This window comes from Prionailurus bengalensis, chromosome B4, assembly GCF_016509475.1.
Source record: "Prionailurus bengalensis isolate Pbe53 chromosome B4, Fcat_Pben_1.1_paternal_pri, whole genome shotgun sequence".
Lineage (NCBI taxonomy): Eukaryota > Metazoa > Chordata > Mammalia > Carnivora > Felidae > Prionailurus > Prionailurus bengalensis.
In genome coordinates, this window is record NC_057358.1 from 55,823,772 (window position 1) to 55,841,303 (window position 17,532).

The window sequence follows — 17,532 nt, forward strand, 5'->3', positions numbered from 1 at the left end:
CTGTGGATTGACAGTGCCAGAGCCTGCTTGGGATTTGGTCTCTTCCTCTCTCTCTGCCCCTCCCGCATGTGTGCTGTCTTTCTCTCTCTCTCAAAATAAATAAATACTTAAAAGATAAAAGATTTAAAAAAAATTAAAATGTTCAGGGGCACCTGCATGGCTCAGTCGGTTGAGCGTCCATTTCTTGATCTCGGCTCGGGTCACGATCTCATGATTCATGAGATTGTGAGCATCGGGCTCTGTGCTGACAGCGCAGAGCCTACTTGGTATTCTCGTTCCCTCTCCTTTCTCTGTCCCTCCCTCATTCACTTGCTCTAGGCCACTCCCAAAATAAATAAATAAACATTTTAAAAAATAAATAAAATGTAAAAAGTAAAAATGTTCTGAAATTCAAGAGAGAGACATCGAAGTGGGTTTTTATTTTTGTCTTGTTGGGTTTTTTAAAGTCAGATTATACCTTCTTCCCCTGGTGTTAATCTATCACCTACCACCGAATTATTCCATTTCAAATGAATTGTTCAAATAAATTGTTTCATTTCAGTATCTACAAACTGAAGTAGGTCCCAATTCACCTCACTTCCCAGGACCCAAGTTATATGTCTGACCCTTAAAAGTTAACGCTATACTTCCTCCTATACATACCATTTTTCCTTTCCCAATTAGATGGCACTAACAGAGTTTTTATGATCCTATAAGCCATTATCTTCACAGAGACACTAACACTTACATTAATTAAATTAATTACATTGATATATAATTCCCTAACCCCTTGAGGTTAACTTCAAATCTTTTCCTATTCTTAGGGGAGGAGCCCAGTAATCTATACAATGTACACGGGAAAGCAAAGCTAGAGATACATATTTACTGAATTTGTCATTCAGCAAGATTCAGCTCCCAGTGTGGAGAAGCATTATTCGGTAGAAGAGTGCTGACAAGTGGAATGGTTGCTAATTACTGCAATTGATGGAAAGAACAAAAGTAAGCTGAGTTTATGGCTTGTGCCCTGCACAGCCTACTGTGATATGATACCTACTCGGTCTGTTCCAGATAGCTACATAAGAAATTTTTAAACCTGCTATAGGTTGTGTTGCTTCCCACAGGAGGGAGTAGTTTTACATGTTACAGGTGCTATACATGCAGACAGCAACTGCAGTTCAGATGAAGTTGAAATTTTAACAATACTTGGCAGAAACCCTATTGGAACAAGATAAGTTATATATCTTTTAATACTAAAGATGTCAAAACTTAAAAAAATAAATCAATAAAGATGTTGGGACTTGAATAATATTCCAAGTTTAAATTCAGCTACATACCCTGGGACCTTACCCACTGTTACTCCCCTTGTGTCTTGGCCACCAAGTAGATAATCTCTATAGTGCCTCCCATTTGGATAAAGAAACTGAACCATCACTTCCCCCAGCTGAGGGAGGTTTGTTTAAACATCCCCTGGTTCATATTACTCTTCATGCCTATTTACTGCTATTCAGATAAAAACCAAAATTTAAAATCTAGACTGTAAGAGTCTGTAAGATCATGTAATCTTACATGACTTTATTTTTCATGACTCTTCCACTGACCTATGCTGTCTGCATTGATCTCTTTTCAACTGCAAAAAAACCCACCATGTTCCAATTCTTAATTATTGATGCTGTGTGGAAAAAAGAAAAATTGAATGTATTCCTCATATCATAATGGTTGGAACTTCTATCACAAAGAATGAATATCCCTGATACATAAAGAGCTTCTAAAAAAGCTAAAATCCTTTTGGAAAATGGAGGAGAAATATAAACAGATGGTTTATAGATAGTTAAAGGGCCCTACAACATATTAAAGAATTCTCATAATAAGGATGCAAATTTATAACATAAGGAGTTGTTATTTCTTGCATACCAGTAAGGGCATAATCCAAAAGTTTGACAATATACTTTGTTAGAAAGGCTGTGGGGAAATAGATTCTATCATATACTGCTAGTGGGAATGCAAAATTACATAACCTATATGGAAGAGAATTTGGCAAAATTCAGCACAGTTATGTATGGATTTGTGTTTAACCCAATAATGCTACTTTTAGGAATCTACTCCAGGGGCACCTGGGTAACTCAGTTGGTTAAGCATCCAACTCTTGATTTTGGCCCAGGTCCTGATCTGGCAGTACATGAGACTGAGCCTCGTGTCAGGCTCTGGGCTAACGGGGCAGAGCCTGCTTGGGATTTTCTCTCTCCCTCTGTCTTTGTCCCTCCCTCCCCCACTTACTTTCACTCTCTCTCTCAAAATAAATAAATAAACTTAAAAAAAAAGGGGGGACTCTATCCCAGAGAAACACTAACAAAGCTCAAAAAGTTGAGTGTACAGGCTATTAATGGCAGCATTCTTTGAAATGGCAAAAGACAAAGAACAACACATATGCCCATCATAAAAAGACTGGTTGAATAAACTATGTTATTTTGCATACTTAAATAATATACAACTGTAAAATAAAAATAATATCTATATACTATTATAGAGTAATCATCAGAATATACCAGCTAAGCTTTAAAAAGAAGAGGGGAGGGGCGCCTGGGTGGCTCAGTCGGTTAAGCGGCCGACTTCGGCTCAGGTCATGATCTCGCGGTCCGTGAGTTCGAGCCCCACGTCGGGCTCTGTGCTGCCAGCTCAGAGCCTGGAGCCTGTTTCAGATTCTGTGTCTCCCTCTCTCTCTGCCCCTCCCCTGTCTCTCTCTGTCTCAAAAATAAATAAACGTTAAACAAATGTTAAAAAGAAGAGGGGAAAAAAACAAGTGTCTTTTATCTAAGAAAGGGGAGGAATAATAATACAAAGAAATTGTACTTACGTATATTATTTTTATTTCTATTTATTTTTTTAAATGTTTATTTCTTTTTGAGAGAGAGCGTGAGTAGGGAAGGGGCAGAGAGAAAGGGACAGAGGCTCCGAAGCCAGCTCCATGGTCACATCAGAGAGTCTGATGTGGGCTCGAAGCCACAAACCATGAGATCATGACCTGAGCCTAAGTCAGACGCTTAACCAACTGAGTCACCCACGTACCCCAGGCTTATATGTCTTCTGCTTTGATACAGTAAGACATACCCAGCACCAATGAAGTAGTCCTGCCAAAAAAGAAAGAAAAAAGAAAGAAAGAAAGAAAAAAATTGAGCCTGAATCTGATCAAGTCTCTACCAGTTTTACAGAAAATACAGACAAACATGTTAAACAACACCATGGGGATGCAACCCAGAAAATCCAAAACATGGGCAATTCTATAGAACAAAAGACCAAGTTTCTTATACAAATATATCCCAAGGCAAAAAAAGGTGGTGAAAGTTATATATTTTAAAGAATTTAAGACATAATTCAACCAAGTGTTGTCTATGACTCCTGGGTAGATCCTTATGTAAATAAATCAACTGCAGGAACATTTTGGAAACAATTGGAAACGTTTCAATTTTCATTAGATGCTTTAATTTTGACTAAATTTTGACTAAATTTTAAATTTTAGTGCTTTAATTTTTACTAAATTTTAATAAATAAATATTGTTTAATGAATATATAAATAAATATTTATAAATATACATTTCTCAGGCATAATAACAGTCTTATAGAAATTTTAACTCTTTATATTTCAGAGATCCATATAATAATAAAAGCTTTATTTTAAAAGTTCTTCTACCATGGGGCATTTTACTCACTTTACTATCTGGAATACTCATGACATTTGGGTTGAAATCTGAAAGATGAGTAGAAACCCAAATATTGCTTCCTCATATAAACTTTTCCCGAATCCCCAGACTAGGTCAGCTTCTCCTGTTATGTACCTTAAGTTATCCTTTCTGATACTAAAATAATGGTAACTAGATAATTAATTATGCAAGTAGCTAATGTCTTCTACCATAATATATAAGCTCCATGAAGTCAGGTACCTTCCATTTCAGCCTCACCATTGCATCTCTGACACATTATGCCCAATAAGCATTTCAGTATATTTTAATTGAAATAACACAATTACATACCCCTGGGGTACCGTGCTGGGTCATTCAACAGAGCCCGCAACTCTCTATCTCAGGATCATGAGTTCAAGCCCCATGTTGGGCATAGAGCCTACTTGAAATATATATGCGTAAGACATGGGATACCTGGATGGCTCAGTTGGTTAAGCAACCAACTCTTGATTTTGGCTCAGGTCATGATCCCATGGTCGTGGGATAGAGCCCTGCATCAGGCAGCTCTGAGTATGGAGCCTGCTTGGGATTCTGTTCTCTCTCTCTGCCTCTCCTAGCTCAAACTCTCCCAGTCTCTCTCAAAATAAATAAGTATACATTAACAAAAAAGAAGGTATTTGAAAAATGTATACATAGATGCATATATGTATATACAAATGTAAGAAGAGGCTCTGATGGATTCCCAAGTCCAATGGAATGCCAAGGACTCATGAGGAGATAACATCCCTGATTCAGATCTTCACTCTGTCATTTACTAACTGTGAGATTTACTCACCGTTCCTGTAAAATAAAGGATTCTAGGGAGAACTAAGATAATGCATTCAACATTTCTAGTACACAGAAGTATCCAACAATTGTTAATTATTGTTTAGTTATTCATTTATTCAGCAACATTTTTCTGTGGCAGGAACTGTTCAAGGAACCAGATATCATGATGAATTAGAAAGGTGATATCCCTGCCCTCATAGAACACATTTTAGTAGAGGAAAAACTGATAAACAAGTAAATGAATACTATAACTTTGGGCAAGTACATAGACTGTAAAGGATGATAGAAAAAAATGATAGGGAGACAGTTTTAAATTGAATGACTTGACAATAACTCTCTGGACAATGATGTCCTGAAAAAAGGAAGAGAAGAGCAATACCAAGATGTAGGAAGAAAAGGGACAATAAAGAAATTAGCTTCTCCATGATAAACTATTATGTTTATAGACTGATTTATTTTCATTATAGGTTTGCCAGGTTTTTTTTCTTTTTGGTTTATGTAATTGAAGCTGTTGTTCAGAGCACACAAAATAAAATTATATATTTTTTTATATTATAAAAATGGTAAAAATTGTTTTCAACTCTTCTTTTTTTTGTTTATTGTTTGTTATAAAGCATGTATTCCCCCAGAACAATGCCTCTTATAGTGGACATTCAGAGAATATTTGTTGGATAAATGAACTTGTTGAATGAAGAAAGCACTACCTGTCAGTTGTTGGAGAAATTTAAGATCTCAGGTAAATGGTAGTTCCTCAGTGTTTTAGTTGACCAGCTGTGTGGCCCTTTTAAATATATGCAAACAGCACCCCTTTCAAAGAGCTCTTAGGAACTTTTGACTACAGGGCTCTCCCTTCCCCCACCCTGCTGGATGTTTTGAGGCATTTCCTCTCCTGCTAACCACTAGGCAACTGGGAGATGGGGAGGAGAATTTAGGTGTAAAATTGACCCTGGAACTGGCAAATGGTGATAATTTGCCTCTGGTCAGTAAACATTCCCCCTCTTTCCTTCCTGTAACACAGGTTTTTTTCTTTTCTTTTCTTTTCTTTTTCCTGTAACACAGTTTTTGCAAACAACAAAGTATTTTTAAAATTCTATTTCTGTGATCATATTTTCCACAGCAGTGTAAAAGCCCTGAGGCATAAATGAACATCACTGTGCCTTGGAGAAAAGCAAGCGAGATGAAGAATGGATAGCTGAGTGCTGTTGTTGTTGTTGTTGTTGTTGTTGTTGTTGAGTAATTGAATTGACCCTTTATTTGATATTATCTTTCCCATTTCCGGAATAAACCATACATATTCTCACTTGTTACTGCTTTTCCTCTAGAATGCACCTTCTCTCCCTACCTACTCAAATCTCACTGCCTCTTTCAATATCAATATTTACTGTGGGACCCAAGGAATTTAACAAAAATCCCCTAACCCTGGACAAGCAGAGCAAGACTAACTCCATTTTATGCTACATCCACCATCTGATGTATAACCCCCACGTGACCTAAGACACTCCCCCACCCTAGTCAAGCCGCTGAGCACACCCTTACTGGAAACTGGCTCAAATAGGAATGCGGAACCCCTAACCGCCAAAGAATGTAAACCCCACCTTTTGCCCGCCAAACTTGCGTGCCAATTCTGACCAGAGCGATAGGCTAGTTCAAACAGTTACTATAGGGTAAATTGTAATTCAATTGGCCACCTGCGTGTGGACTGACATGACTATGCAACTTTCTGTGTGTGTTACAATCTCATTGGCCACTGGCCCCTATAAAACTGCTACGCCTCTTAACCTAGGGGTCCAAGTCCCTGCTCCGCTGAGTAGGGTATACTTGGGCCCAAGCTTGAGTTTGTAAATAAACCCTCGTGCATTTGCATCGGTATCGGTTCCTTGGTGGTCTCTCGGATTCGAAATTGGGGGCATTACATTGCTAATAACACTTTATATAAGGCATAAAATGTAGACCTTGATCTCCAGAAGGCTGCAATTCAGGTGTGTAGATAAAACATTCATACAAAATAAATGTAACTGTAATAAATGACCATAGTGGGTATTAACTGAATGGTTTGGACAATAAATTATTAAAGGAGTTCGAAAAAATAATTCGGGAATAATTAGAGAAGAAGCCTCATATAGAAGGTAAAATTTGAATGGGACATTTCTAGATAAGTGGAAAGTCATTTGAGAAAAAAATCAACAGCAAAAATGTTAAAGAATGCTTATGGCATAGTCTAGAAAGTATGATCAGGCTAGTTTGGTTGGAGTTGGGATTTTTTGGAGAAAGATGATAACTTGGGAGAAAGATAGGATATACCTGGAAATATATGTAGCAATCAGAATTGGGAAGGAGGTGATTCAATAGATAAGGCTGAAGATAAAGAACATTCTTGTGTAGTCAAAAGAAGCCATTTAAGGATTTTTTTCTGGTGGAAAGAAGCCTAATTGGAACAATATTTTGCTACAATAAATTACATGAGGATTCAGGACCTCATAAATTGAACTGCTGAAGACTGAAAGCAAAAAAAAAAATCCCTGCTGGGAGCACCTGGGTGGCGCAGTCAGTTAAGCATCTGATTCAGGTCATGCTCTTGCAGTTTGTGAGTCCAAGCCCTGCATGGCCTCTGCACTGAGGTTGCAGAGCCTGCTTGAGATTCTGTCTTTACTTCTCTCTGACCCTCCCCAACTTGTGCTCTTTCTTTCTCTCTCTCTCTCTCTCAAAATAAATAAACTTAAAAAAAAATCAGTGCTGTACTTCAGTCATTAAATTGGCATGAGGGACCCCTGGGTAGTTCAGTCAGTTGAGCACCCAACTGGTTTTGGCTCAGGTCATGATCTCATGGTTTGCGAGGTGGAGACCCTGTGTCGGGCTCTGGGCTGACAGTGTGGAGCCTGCTTAGGATTCTTTCTGCCTCTCTCTCTGCCCCTGCCCCACTCACATGCACACACACTCTCTCTCTTTCTCTCAAAATAAATAAATAAACATATTTGGAAATAAACATATTTCCTCTCCAAATCTCCCATATACTTGTCTGCTAAATATAATAGAAAAGAGGTGAGAAGGAAATTCTTAAGGAAGAATTGATGAGAATTAGACACTATATATCAGGGAAAGAAAGACAGAAATGAAAAAAAAACATACCTCTGTTTCAAAACAGAGTAAAAGAAATGATGGCATGGTGGCATCATTACTAGAAAAAGTGAAGTCTGGAAGTCAAGAAAAATAAGTTTAGTTTTGTCCATGTCAGGTTCTGTGAAGTCTTCCTGAACCATTTTAATCTGCTTTGACTACCCCAAAACTTGGTGATATGACAAGATTCATTATGCTCACAGTTTTGTGAGTTGATTGGATGGTTCTGAGAAGAAAACTAAAATGTCTTCATTTTTATTTATTTTTTCACTTTTTTTTTTATGTTAGAGAGAGAGAGAGAGCACGTGAGTGGGGGAAAAGGGTAGAGGGAGAGATCCCTCGACCCCCCCGGCCTTAGCTGAAATCAAGCGTCAGATGCTAGACCCACTAAGCCACCCAAGTGCCCCACAACTTCATGTTTAGAAAGGCTCCATCTTTGCTGGTTTTCTGCTGGGCCTCATTTCTTCATGTTCTGTATTTCACCTTGCATCTGAATCAACCAAAGAAGCTATGTTCCCACTCTGAGGGGGAAGCAAGAAAGTTAATGATTCTCCGAATTTCATCTTAGGCCCCCAAACACCTGATAACATCTAAGAAGAACCAGATTCCAAATGTGTTCCAGGACATTAGCTTTGTGGGTTTTTTTTTTTTTTAACGTTTATTTATTTTTGAGACAGAGAGAGACAGAACATGAACGGGGGAGGGGCAGAGAGAGAGAGAGGGAGGCACAGAATCGGAAGCAGGCCCCAGGCTCTGAGCCCTCAGCCCAAAGGCTGACACGGGGCTCATACTCACAGACCGCGAGATCGTGACCTGAGCTGAAGTCGGATGCTTAACCGACTGAGCCACCCAGGCACCCCCCAGGACATTAGCTTTGAACAAACATCCACCGATGCTGATATCAATATCCCCTACCTGCAATAATTTATGAAATAACACCGATTGTTCCGTGTCATTTGCTTTGATCAGACCTTCCTGTGAATTCCTGAAGGAACACATAACCTGGACCTCTTTCCGATACAAACCCCTAACATCACACAACGAAGAGACTCACTCTCCCTTCCTTTCCAAATCTCCCATAAACTTGTCTGCTATACTCAAACACTTAAGCTATTCAGTAAACTCTGCTTTCACTTGCTCCTGGCTCAAGTTTGATTTCTATTCTTGGCTGGTCCTGCAGGACCCTCACTGGGTCCTCTGACCCAGGCTGTCTACGTTACTTCTATAGGTTTTGCTGGGCCCACTCATATGACTGCATATAGGATGGATACACTGGAATGTGCTCTTATAAATCTGTCAGTTCGGCACTGGCTGTCTGGTCTCAGGCTCTCTGCACTGCCTGCCATCCTATGGCAGGATAGATTGACTCTAACATGGTAGACTCAAGAAGCATTCCAATTGGGCAAAAGCTATCTTCTGCTGAAATGTATTGCCTTTATTGTTTCCAAAGTTTGAAAAGTACACCCATGGTCAGGACCCATCGTCATGAACTAGTCACTTCTTTCCATGTAAAGTGACCTTGATGGCTCAAATGACATCAGACTAAAATGTTTTGTTTTTTATATTTAGGGCCACGAAAGGTGGGCATCCTTTAACTGATGTGTTGCATAAATACAGATATTCTCGTGACACAGAGTAAGCTACAAAGACAAAAACACCCTTTATACTTTTTTCTGCCAACCTTGTCTTAGTTTTTAAAAGTTGTATATTGAGAATCAAATAATCCTACCTTTGGGGCACCCTGAACTTTTAATGACAGTGTATCAAATCCATCTCTTTCCAGGTAAAAGATTGTCTAATGTTCCAAGAGCACTTGTTATCCACAACTTTCTCCACTTTTTGGTTTTCTGACTCAGAAATAAAAATAATGGTTTGAGATGTTCCCTGAAGATTAGTAATTTTGTGAAAAACAAGCAGGGATTAGCAGAATGAAGACACCTTAGTCCACTTCCTCAATTATTACAGACTTAGGAGTAGCAAACCATGAAGTTTTAATAACTAAGATGTAAGGAAAAAATAGCTGGTAGACAGCATTGGAAAGTTGCCTGGAAAATTTTTGCTTGGGGTCAAAGAGAAAAAATAAATTAGAGAACAAAGTTGATCACAGAATATAGTACTTTTATGTGATGTTTCACTATGTAACAATCTAAAATTTAAGTTTAATAGTTATTTTAAAATACTTTTTGTCGTCGAAATCATAATTGACTGAATCAAAGGCTCATTTCAGCTCTCTTCCTACCTTGCCAGGGTACAACCTATCCACACAGAGGAAAATACTGATGGGCCTTCCTTGTCACATGGTGATGGTGACTGGAATCACAGAAATGGTGTCTAGAAGAAAATAGGTAACTCGCTCCTTGAGGCTTCTTTTTTAAATTTCTTCCTCTGTTAAGTGGTCACAACACAGTGTTGTTGCTTAAAATATCTGCTTCTCTGAATAATAGAACAAAAACTTAGCAAAAGCTTTGGATTTCTAATCTTCTAAACAATGCACAAACTCCAAAATATGAATAGCTGGTTTACCCACTCGGTAAAATCTAGAAATTGCTACTTCAGCTGGGGAAAAGCCTGTCTGGAGCTTTTTGCTCATCATTCATTGAGCTCTTATCAGATTTCCTCACTTAGGGAATTCCAAACCCAACTTCCTACTTTTCAACCTTCCAGTCCTATCTCTGGTCATACTTTTTTATTCTGGAAAGAGCAAAACCAGATAGTCTGATATGTGGCATCTATAATTTGACACCACACTAAAAACCGGATTGTTTTACTTTGAAATTTCAGTTTGAGATGAAACTTGTAGATTCACATACAGTTATAAGAAGTAAAAGAAGAGTCTCATGTACCATTTACCTAGTTTCCCCTAATAGTAGCACCCTGTAAAACTCTAGCATAATAACATAACCACCAGCTGATATTGTTAGCTCTCCAAAAGAATGTTTTTTGTCTTATGGATTAGCTAGCTCATGTGAATTCATTGGCCAGCAGGGTAGCCTGTGCAAGCTAATTGTGTAACCAATTGAAGTTAAGAGTCATGCAGGAAGAATTGGATTAGTTATATTAATCACACTGAATGAAATTAATTATGTAATTGTGAGTTGTTCAAATCCAGTGCCATTAAAGGAGTGGTTCTCTGTGGGAATATAAGGAAAAGTACTGAGAAAAATCTTAGGTTTTTTTGTTTATTTATTTGTTTTCAAAATACACTCCCATTCTGATCAACTTTGATGTGTAGTGCTGGGGCGGGCAGAATTCTAAAATGGCACCAAATTTTTCACCCGTATGTTGTGTATGCTATTCGTAGGACTGTGTATATGATGACTTTTCCTCTTGTGATTACGTTCTTATGTGGCAGAGGTGACCTTGAGATGTGGAGATTATCTAGGTAGGCCTGACCCAAATACATGAACTCTTTAAAAGTAGGAAGTTTTCTCTGGCTGGTTGCAGAAGGCAAAGTCTGGCTGGCCTGGAAGAAAGCAAACATACCATATTGTGAAGTAACAATGGTGGCCATGGGAAAAGACCTAACAGCAGCCTTTAGTTGCTTAGAGCAGGTCCTAAGTGACAGCCAGCAAGTAAATGGGACTTTACTCCTACAACTACAAGGAACTGAATTCTGCCAACTGCACCAGAGAACTTGGAAGTTAATTTTTCCTTAGAGTCTCCAGACAAAAACTTGTCCAGCTAACTCTTTGACTTCAGCCTTGCAATACCAGACTTCTGAACAGTTGGGGAGGTACAAGATGAGAGAGAAACTCAGGTGACTCTGTAAGGACCCCCCACAATTCTGAGAGGCCTCTTTTTCATAATCAGCATATTAAAATTACATTGTGCGGGGCGCCTGGCTGGCTCAGTCAGTAGAGCATGTGACTCTTAATCTCAAGGTTGTGAGTTCAAGCCCCACATTGGGTCTAGAGCCTACTTAAAATAAAATTAAAAATTTGGGGCGCCTGGGTGGCTCAGGTGGTTGAGTGTCCGACTTCGGCTCAGGTCATGATCTCACAGCTTGTGAGTTCGAGCCTCGCATCAGACTCTGTGCTGACAGCTCAGAGCCTGGAGCCTGCTTTAGATTCTGTGTCTCCCTCTCTCTCTGCCCATCTTCTGCTTGCACTCTCTCTCTCTCTCTCTCTCTCTCTCTCTTAAAAATAAACATTAAAAAAATAAAAATTAAAAAAAATTAAATTAAAATTTAAAAAATAAATAAAATAAAATTACATTGTGAAACTAGAGCACACCAAAGATTTACAACAGAAGGAAAATAATAAATAAAATGTCATGTGGCCCTGACTCATGTTGGAATCATATCCAATAGTAGCAAGCCCAGTACAGTCACATTTAATTCACTATTGTCATGAACAAAAACTTATGGTAGCTGGCACACATGTCATGTCGAAGCATATGTCTCATTATGTAAAAAACTTAGACGTCCCTGTTAAACCTCAAAATTTCTTAATTATTTCACTCTCTCTTGCTTTGCTACTTCATTTCTCTAAGGAAAGCAGATTTCTCCTTGTCAAGGTAACCACTTTACTTTGATGTTCATGGGGCACTTAGGAAAAAGTCCGCTCTGTGCATTGATTTTTTTTATTGTTCTTGCTAGGAAGACCAATTCAGTTGCATTTAAAACATACTAGTCACTCCACGTGATTTATTATAAATACATAATCTTAACCCTTTTTGAGGGTTCATTCAGCCAACAAATACCTACTGAGCTGCAGCTCTGCAGTATCTTTAAGTTAGGCTCTGGGGAAGAAGAGGAATAATGTGATCCCTGTTGGAGCAACACACAGCTTTGCGGTAGAGATGGGCTTCAAACAGGGAAATGCAATGCAGCAAGGCAAGTGCTGTGGGAAAGGTAAGGACAGGGAATTGAGCAAACATTGAGGAGGAGTGGCTAATCCAGTTTGGGGAGATCAAAAAAAAGGCTTCCCTGAGGAAGTGTTTCCTATCGCTGTGGTAACAAATTGCCATGAACTTAGTGGCTTAAGACAACACACATTTGTACAGCATGGTGACTATACTTAATAATACCATGTTGTAGGGAAGCCTGGGTGGCTCAGTCTGTTGAGTGTCTTACTTCGGTTCAGGTCATGATCTCATGGTCTGTGAGTTTGAGCCCCACGTCAAGCTCTGTGCTGACAGCTCAGAGCCTGGAGTCTGCTTCAGATTCTGTGTCTCCCTCTCTCTCTGCACCTCCCCCTACTCGCACTCTGTCCCTCTCTGAAAATAAAATAAAGATGTTAAAAAAAAAAAACTAAAAAAAAAAAATACCATATTGTATATTTGAAAGTTGTTAAGAGAGTTCTCATCACAAGAACAAAGAAACCTAACAATGTATGGTGATGGATGTTAATTAAACTTATTGTGGAGCCCTGGGTGGCTCTGTCGGTTAAGACTTCCGACTCTTGATTTTGACTCAGGTCATGATTTCGAGATTTGTGAGATCAAGCCTAGCGTGGGGTTGTGTGCTGACAGCATGGAGCCTGCTTGGGTGTGTCTCTCTCTCTCTCTCTCTCTCTCTCTCTGCCTTTCCCCACTTTCTCTCTCTCTCTCAAAATAAATAAACATTAAAAAAAAACTTATGGTGATCATTTTACAAGACATACAAATATCAAATAATTATGTTATACACCTGAAACTAACATGTTATATGCCAATTATATATCAATTTAAAAAAAAAACAACAGCACAAATTTACTTTCTTGCAGTTCTGGACATTAGAAGTCCAAAGTCAAGGAGTCACAGGATTGTATTCTTTCTGGATGCTCTGGGGAAGAATCTGTTCCTTGACCTTTCCTACTTCTGTTGACCACATATATTCCTTGGCATATATGGATGTCCTTGTGGCAGAATGGGGCATTATTCAGCCTACCACAGGAAGTACCCAGAGAAGAAAACCGAAGAGTCTTCCAGGCAGTGGAAACATGTGGAAAAGCCTAAAAGAGACCTAGATGAAGGGAATTATAGAAACTCATAGTTAAGTGTCTTTGCCTATGAAATGATATATAAATAGAGTAATAGTAGTTACCCCACCTTATCATATAAGATGAGATAATATATGTAAATTTCTAAAAACAATGTGTTCATTCTGTGCTCACGCATAATGGTAGTCATGGTAATAATAAATAAAGGAGGAAGAAATCTACAAAAGAGGCTAAAATAGTAAGCAGAGACCATTAAGTCTTGTTGAATTAAACTGAGAGGGATCCATTGAAGAATTTTAAACAGAAATGTGGCATGACTATATATGTATTTTAGTTGACTTTGTGCTGAATGGAAAGCAGATTGCAAGAGACAAGACAGAAGTAGTTAGTAAGGCTGGGACAAGGGTGAAATGAATGAAGCACTTGCTTTGTAGGCACAATTTAAGAAGGCACTAAAAGACTCAGTACACAAGATAAATGATATTTTATTGCAATATATTTTTTAAGAATTTATTTTTTTAAGTAAAATGTACATCCAAAGTGGGGCTCACACTCACGACCCCCAAGATCAAGAGTTGCATGCTTTACTGACTGAACCAGCCAGGTGCCCCAAAGCAATATTTTTTAAAAGTCAAAATTGGGGCGCCTGGGTGGCTCAGTCCGTTAAGTGTCCGACTTCAGCTCAGGTCATGATCTCACGGTTCGTGAGTTCAAGCCCCGTGTCAGGCTCTGTGCTGATGGCTCAGAGCCTGGAGCCTGTTTCAGATTCTGTGTCTCCCTTTCTCTCTGACCCTCCCTCATTCATGCTCTGTCTCTCTCTGTCTCAAAAATAAATAAACATTAAAAAAAATTGTTTTAAATAAAAGTCAAAATTAATGCAAAACAACATGAAATAGCTTATGAAAATTGTAAATACTCCTAGGGTTATTAGGGAGATTATTGAAAGGATGTTATAATAATCCAAGTGAGAGATGATGAAAGCCTGAAGCCAAGGAGTAACAGTGGCTGTAAAGACGGATGGATTAAGGATAGCTATGAAGGGAATTGTGGCAGGAAGGGTTGGTCCTTGTATGAGAGTGTACTCAAGGGGAAGCAAAACGTTTAGATGGGGGAAATGGTAGAGTGTGTCAAGGAGGAAATTAAGTTCTATTTTGGACATAGTGAGCTTAAGAAGACTCTAATACATTTAACTGGAGATTTCAATAGGCAATTGAAAAGTGTGAATATAATGAAGCAAAAGTTTTCTGCTCCTTCATTGGTTAGCCTCTAAGGTTCTTCATGATTGTCTTCCTGCCAGATCAGTTCTATGGCAACAAAGAAAAGGTTCTTGAAGGACCTAATTCTTTGGGGTATAGGAGCAACAGGTTAGAAGCTACTTTTTGAAAGGGAGATAACCAGGGAGTGTCAGCCATGTGATAGAGCAATTGATGGATCTTCCCTTTGTCCCCGAACCATTTTCAGGTCATTGCATTTGCACTCTCACTGTTCCTTTATGATTCATGACCTCAACCTCTAACCTTTGTTGATACTATCACTTATTGACAACTTGGTCAATTTCCTCTTTCTCATCAAAGACTTTGACCCCTGGGTGAGCTGTCCATACCCTGTTATCAACATGGAGCTCTTTCATTCTTAAAATCTTACATGCCAACATACCACTCCAAGACTTTGATCTTCCTTCCGATTCTTCCCCTAGTCACTTCTGTTATCAATCGGTTCCTTGAGGTCATTAAGACTTAACTGTCCTTGGGGCGCCTGGGTGGCTCAGTCGGTTAAGCGGCCGACTTCTGCTCAGGTCATGATCTCACGGTCCATGAGTTCGAGCCCCGTGTCAGGCTCTGTGCTGACAGTTCAGAGCCTGGAGCCTGTTTCGGATTCCGTGCCTCCCTCTCTCTGACCCTCCCCTGTTCATGCTCTGTCTCTCCCTGTCTCAAAAATAAATAAAATGTTAAAAAAAATTAAAAAAAAAAAAGACTTAACTGTCCTTGACCCCCTGGATTAGGTGTCTATCAGCTCCTTTCCACCTTCATTTCTATTTCTATCCAGTTTATACTGCAGTGGTGCATTTTGTACCAGTATCCTCAATGCCCATATTTTGTTTCCTTTTGTTATATCACCCAACAGACTAACTGCAAGGACCATCACATAAAGAGATCCATATTGTATATTACACAAGAGCGCCCTACAAAAGGAACAAATAGAAACCAACCCAAGCTCTATTCAAGGTCTTGGGGTAGTCCTTCCCTGAGGGTGCAACTTTTTCTAATCTGCTATGGTCTAGAGCAGAGGTTCACAAACTATGGGCACTGCAGACCAAATCTACCTGCTGCTTGTTTTTGTGTGACTCACAAGCTGATAATTATTTTTACATTTTTAACTAGTTAAAAAATTCAAAGTAAGAATATTTTATGACACACAAGAAATTGCATTAAATTCAAATTTTAGTGTCCATAAATACAGTTTTATTGGAATACAGTCAGGCTCATTCATTTACATATTGTCTGTGGCTGATTTCACACTACAAAGGCTGAGTTGAATAGTTATGATAGAGACCATATGGCCCACAAATCCTAAAATATGTACTGTCTCTGTCCAGCAGGTCTGTTGTCTCTGTTATCTGTGTACTAACATGTACTAACACCTGAACTATTAAATATTTGCTAGAGAAGAGCCAACAACCATTATACAGATTGGTGCATTGGACAATATATTCATGATCCTAAACCCCACCTGGAAAATCAACATTACGTAGATTTCCTTCTAATTTCCCTAGTCAGCTCTCTTTTCTTCAGCCTTTCATTTTTTCACTCCTCTAAGCCTCCAAACATTTCACCCCCTCATCCCAACAGATGCCTCACCTCCTACTTTTAAGTGAAAATAGAAGCCATCAGATTGGTACTCCCTCAGTTTCCTGCTTCTGCACCTACAAATTTGGCTGCAGTTGTCCTCATCCTTTATTTACTACCTCGTGTTTCAGTAGAAGTAGAACTATTTATTTATTTACTTATTAAGTTTGTTTATTTTGAGAGAGAGAGAGAACAAGCAAGGGAGAGGGGCAGAGAGAGAGGATCCCAAGCAGGCTCCACACCATCAGTGCAGAACCCAACATGAGGCCTGAACCCACGAACTAGAGACCATGACTGGAACAAAAATCAAGAGTCAGACGCTTAACCGACTGAGCCACCCAGGCACCCCCTTTCCACTCATTTACAGCAAAATCTTCAACCAGTGCTCTGGATACTGTCACCTTCCCCTTCTCCAGTGTCCTATGGCAAATGATTAGTTCTCCTCTCCCTTGAAGCTTAACATTTCCCTGTCTATTGGTTTCTCATCATTAACATTTGACAAGATAATTATCAATGGACATAGCTAACCTCACACCCTCTTCCCTGAAAGAATTTCTTGACTTGGCTTCCGGGGGGTCACATTTCTAATTTTCCTACTTTCTCATGAGCTGGTCCCCTTATCTCATTTGCTGGTTCTTTCTCATGCCCCCAACTTTTAAACCAGTAGTTCTCAAACTTTTTAGTCCCAGGACCCCCTCTACACTACCTTAAAAATTATTGAGAACCTCAAAGAGCTTTTGTTATGTGGCCTGTATCTATCAATATTTACTCTTCTGGAAATTAAAATTGAGACTTTTACAAGAATTATCTATGCCAAAGCATAAGAGACTCTTAAAAACTGAGAACAAACTGAGGGTTGATGGGGGATGGGAGGGTGGGGAGGGTGGGTGATGGGTATTGAGGAGGGCACCTTTTGGGATGAGCACTGGGTGTTGTATGGAAACCAATTTGACAATAAACTTCATATATTGAAAAAAAAGAAGTATCTATTGATTCATTTGAAAATAATAATTATACACCAATTACATGTTAATAGAAATACCATTTTTATGAGAAAGAAAACTGTATTTTCCAAAACAAATTAGTGAGAAGACTGACATTGTTTTTACATTTTTAAAAATCTCTTTAATGTCCAGTTCAGAGGCCTAAGGATGCACAAAGTACAGCCTA

General features: G+C 38.9%; 1 long non-coding RNA gene across 2 annotated transcripts in view; it reads left to right on the top strand.

The window, feature by feature from the left end:
• LOC122473279 overlaps nt 1-17,532 on the top strand; it is a 45,210-nt gene that overhangs the window by 4,906 nt on the left and 22,772 nt on the right. For both annotated transcript variants that reach the window (XR_006294635.1, XR_006294634.1), the window contains exon 2: nt 9,843-9,940. This is a non-coding gene — a long non-coding RNA (uncharacterized LOC122473279). The remainder of the gene's footprint in view (nt 1-9,842; nt 9,941-17,532) is intronic.